The sequence below is a fragment of the Pteropus alecto genome, unplaced genomic scaffold (genome assembly GCF_000325575.1).
Source record: "Pteropus alecto unplaced genomic scaffold, ASM32557v1 scaffold76, whole genome shotgun sequence".
Lineage (NCBI taxonomy): Eukaryota > Metazoa > Chordata > Mammalia > Chiroptera > Pteropodidae > Pteropus > Pteropus alecto.
In genome coordinates this window covers 8,198,794-8,203,944 of record NW_006443138.1, presented here as the reverse complement: position 1 = coordinate 8,203,944, position 5,151 = coordinate 8,198,794, and the positions used below count along the sequence as shown (strand labels likewise).

General features: G+C 41.6%; 1 pseudogene; it reads left to right on the top strand.

Moving 5' to 3' along the window:
- The first annotated feature begins 1,556 nt into the window (after positions 1-1,556).
- On the top strand, positions 1,557-4,133 carry LOC102896138 (annotated as a pseudogene).
- The last annotated feature ends 1,018 nt before the right edge of the window (positions 4,134-5,151 follow it).

The following is a 5,151-nucleotide window of genomic DNA, read 5'->3' as shown; positions in this document are numbered from 1 at the left end:
TTTGGAAAACTACCCTCACTGTGACATTTTCTGCCTGGATGATATCCCTTCTGAACCTGTGCCTGTATGGAGAGTAGGGGGATGGAGAGTACATATTTTGTTTCTAATTATCTGTTATTACAGCATCACTGTGCAAAGGTGAGGAGCTTTGGCTTTCTTTTTAACTAGAGAATAGCTAGAGAACTATTCTGGAGCATGAATTTATCACAGTATAGTCATACTTTCTTTACTGGGTGACTATGAACAGCATCTCTGTTAAAATAGTCTTGCCTCTGCTCCCCTCAGCCCTTTTGCTATGAGCATCAGGTCTCTAATTAGCTGCTTACTCTAAAACCTTAGTTATCCCTTTTCTTTATCTCAGTCTGCTTTCTGCAAGTCTTAGTAAGATTTAGGGAGAAACACCTTAATTATTGCTTCCTCAACAGCCTCTATCTTTTTTTTTTTTTTTCCTATTTCCAAGTTTTAACACAGAAGATAGAAACAAAAGTGTCGCCCCAAATCCTACCGGGCCACCAGTGCCTTCTTCACCTACGTGTCCCTGACTACCAAATTAGATAACACAGATCTCGAGCCTGAAGATTGTGGCTGTCTCAGGTACCATCAGAGGGGCTGTAAGATGTCCTTTACTATGTCCCTTAACATAACACTCATAATGTCTTCCAGATTTAGAACCTAACTCTGGGAAAACTTAAGGTTGGAATTTTTTAATAAGGATGAGATTAAGTTGCTTTCATTTCATAGAATGGGGCCCTAATGTACAGATTAAATTTAGGTATGAATGAATCAGAAATGTGTTTCTTGCACTCTCAAACTTGTAGTCTGTTTCTCTACTTGTTATACTTACCTCACAGAGTGGTTTAGATTATTAAATGAGAAAACGTATACAAAAAATATGGTACAATGCATGACACTTAGAAGGTGTTTAATACCTTCATCTTTCCTCAGTTCAAACTTAAAATGGCCAAGGTCATAGGTTTTATCTCTTTTAGGATCAATAAGTTTTCACAGATGGATATCTGAAGATTTTGGCATGTGTTCACTGCAGTTATCAAGTGAGAAAGCATTAATGAATAAGTGCACTTACTTTCACTAAGGGATGACTAGATTTAATCATATGACATTCCGAGATTCTATAATATCCACTTCATCCATGAAGACCAGCATTTAGAACTGGAAACATATGGATACTAAGAAGTGTGTTAAGTATAGGTATAGACACTGGTCTATTCATAGACGGAAAAAAAACTGCTGAAAAAATATATTTAGAACATATATTAAAATATATTAAGTATATATTAATATATCAAAATATAAAAATATATTAAATTGTTTAAAAAGTGAGAAAAGCATACTAAGCACTGGAAACATCCAGGGTTATGTTCTCTTTTTTATGCTTTTCGAGCCATACTGATTTTCTGTTGTTTAGATCGAGCTTGAATGAAATTCTGCCATTTTGTCAGCAGTGTTCAGGCCTAATCAGTAAGAAAATGACAGAGGCAGAGGCAAGAAGCTTGATGGAAGAATGAAATTATACATGATTATTGCAGAAATATACCATGGAGATATCTTATAAAGAAGAGAATGAGGATTTTGGAGAAATGATTCAGAGTCTTCTTTGTGTAATGTTGTATGACAATGAAATCCAGGTAACTGTTGCCTGAAGACAACATTATGGTTAGGATACAGGTTTAATTATTATAACAAAGACTCAAAATTTCAATGGTAAAAACAATATAAAAATTCGTTTTTATCTCACAGAATTATTTAAGAATAAGCAGCCCAGAGTAGACATGATGATGGCTCCTCAGTGTCAAAAATCTGTATCTTTCTAGCTTATGGCCAATACCACATTTAGACTAGTGCAAGAAAGGCCCTTGCACTTGGCCCTGTCTCTAGTTCTCCTTGAGATGTGTGTTCTCTCCGCAAACTGGAAGTCTTCAGGACCAAGGAGGTGTGCTTATCTGGAACATCTGTCCCCTCCCTCACAGTCTAGACCATGTGTTAGGTACTCAGGATCCAGAATACCCTACTCCAATGGCTCCAAACCTGTTTCCTCTATCCCAGAGTGTTCTGAGTTGCCGGTCTGTACTCCCTTAGGCTCGAGGAAAGAAGTGGCTAAGTGATAATTGTCTATGGGAACTTAGACATGTGATCTGGGGTGTATGTACACCCCATGAGATCCTTTATAGTGCATCGTAAACAATAGTTGGGTAGGAATATTCATAGGCCAGAGTTAGCTTGTCTGTGGTTCTGTAATCCTCAATGTAAGACTGATGCCTCATGGACCAAAATTGCTTGTTCAGCTCCAACCATTACATCTGCATGTCAGGCAGCAGGAACAAGAAAAAAAAAGAGGAGAGGAGATAGATGGTCCTTTAGGGCATAATCTAGGAAAAAATACAAAAACACATAATTTCTGCTCACATTCCATTAGCCAGACCTTTGAACATTTTTACTGAGCATCCCACATTCTCAGTTAAAAGTTCTGTTACTAAGGAGAAGAGAAGAAAAATATTGGAGAAAACCAGCAGCCTAGCACATTCTTTTTCCTTCCAAATGTTAATCCCAAAGCCCCATTAAATTACAAAATTAATCTCAAAGTCCAGGGTCTTGAGGTAATATGTGGTCCTCTCCAACAGGTTAATGTAGCTTATGTGGGTTCGGGGATATGACAACTAAATGAAAGCTATTTGTCTCTTCCTCCCCACACCCAAATTCTAGAAAAAATGGTAAAGGAGGAATAGGTTATCCACAGTAAAAATGCTCAGTTGAAACAGAAAAGAATGAGAAATTCTAGGGCAGTTGCTGGTTTTTAGCAGTCATCAAATCTTGCTGAGGAAGACATTGCAAAACCTCCCTCTCTGACAAGCTTGGTTAGTCCCTGGTTAGCTCATTTGAAAACCTTTGGTTCTGCTCTCTAAGGAAGTTCTTTCCCCACTGTGATGGGTGGTCCCTGGCTTTGCCCTCTGTGATATTCTTCCTTGTCTGATCTCCTCCACAGTAACTTTACATGAACATCGGAGCATGTGTTGCTTTTGGGAGAAGTACTCAGGGGTTGCTTTATAGGTTCAACTGACATAGACATTTTCATGTTACATGTGTTATTTTTTTGAAGTATATTTTCCTCAAAATCTTAGGGCCGGAGCTCATTCTCTCAGCACCAGGCCTGCCCGACACCTGTGCTCTCCTTCAGCTACCCGCCCACCACTGCCAGCAGGTCGGGTCCTGCCGCCCGAGACCCTATCCGCTATACAGATCTGCCGGATCATGCTGCATCGTCCACGGAGGAACTATCCTGAGTATGATCGAGGCGTCAGGGGGCATCATCGGCACTCGGTATGGTAATTGCCAGAATGGGGAGCGCTCTGTGGTCACCCTGGCCGGGGTCGAGCGCACCGACTTCTAGCGCGCATCAGCGCAGAGATCACCTACACTCCCAAGCACTCCATGCAAGTCCAGGTCAACGTGATGTCTGAAAACATTCCCACGGGTACCAAAAAGAGGACCAATAAGGCCACCATGTGCTATGTGCCCCTGTCGCTGAAGAATGTGTACGAGAGCAGGAAGACAGCCACAAGCGGTATGAGGCCCAGAAGCCCGAGCGCGTGGAGACCAAGTGGAGGAGCCGGGATACCGTCCAGCCTGCCCTGAACCCAGGGCCAAACAGGGTCAACTACAACCAGTCCAGCTTGATCCACCTGGTGAGGCCTTCGGACTATGCACCGCATGGCTTTGTGCATGGAGGTGAGGTGTCACCGTGAACTTCATGGAAGATGTGGGTGAGATCATGGCCGCACGTCACTGCAAGGCCAACACAGTCACAGCTTCTGTGGACGCCATTAACTTTCACAATATTAGAAAAGGCGTGTCATCACATCTCTGGGCACTTGACATTCACAAGCAATAAGTCCATGGAAATCGAGATCCTGGTGGACACCGACTCTGTAGTGGACAACTCACAGAAGCGCTACTGGGCCGCCAGTGCCTTCTTCACCTACGTGTCCCTGAACCAGGAGGGCAAGTCACTGCCTGTGTCCCAGCTTGTGCCTGAAAGAGGTGCTTTGCAGAAGGCAAAGGGCGATACCTACAAAATGAAAGCGAAACAACAGGGCTAAGCAGAGCCTCAGCCCTAGATGTCTTCCTCCTGTTGTTGGGCCTGCAACAGCCCCAGCGTCTCATCATCTAGAAGTTATCCCCTGGCCAAAAACACAATTCAAATTGAAAACTGGTGTTGTGTGCAGTATTCCTCTGGCGGTGTTAACTCTTCTGAAAACCTGTACACCAAAGCTTTATTTATATCATTCCAGTGTAAATGCTACACAGTGTTGTCGCCAACACCCAGAGGCATTCGGTGGAGCCCTGGGGAATATTCCATGTTCACTACACAGTATGTAAAGAATCCAGCATCACTGATAAAGCTGCTGTTTGGCTGGGCGGAGGGTGGTGGGGGGGAATCTTAGTAGGCTTATAGTTTATTGGCTTCAAGCTTTATTTATTTATTTTTTATTTTTTTATAAATAAGTAGCTGAAGATATTCTCTTATCAGACATATTATATCTGAGAACCTTTAGTAACTAGTCTTGTGCCTTTGCCTATTCTTCCCCATGTTCTTAATGGCCTTCTTGAAGCCATCCAACAGTTGATTGGGAAGGCTACAACATTAATCTGATCATTGTTTGTGAGCTGGACTCATTTACTTACAGGGAGATGCTTGAGAGACAGGCCTGAGGGCATAGTTTTAGGTCCTGCTAAGTCTTGTCTTTAGAGCCACTTTTTAATTTTGTTTGCATTTTAGATACAGTATAATTAACTTTGTTAATGACATGAAATTCTAAATTACTAGACTCTTTGTCCATTTAGATGAAAGGGTACATGCAGAGAAAAACCTTAAGTGTATTCCCTTCAATCAATGCTCATAAATGTTCTAGTTCTAGGCTGAGTCTCTCTTTTTTTTTTTTTTTTTTCAAGTTTTTGCTAAAAGCCTCAAAAGGCAATGTACAGCAACATTCTGAGTTTTTTCAACAAGTCCTAAACTCATAGTCCATGTTCATATGTGTTTTGCCTTCCCAAGGCATCAGAGGTAACAGTTCTGTCAATGTATTTCCAAGAATAACGAGTCACCAACTTTCCAGCTTCTTATTATCTGTGTCC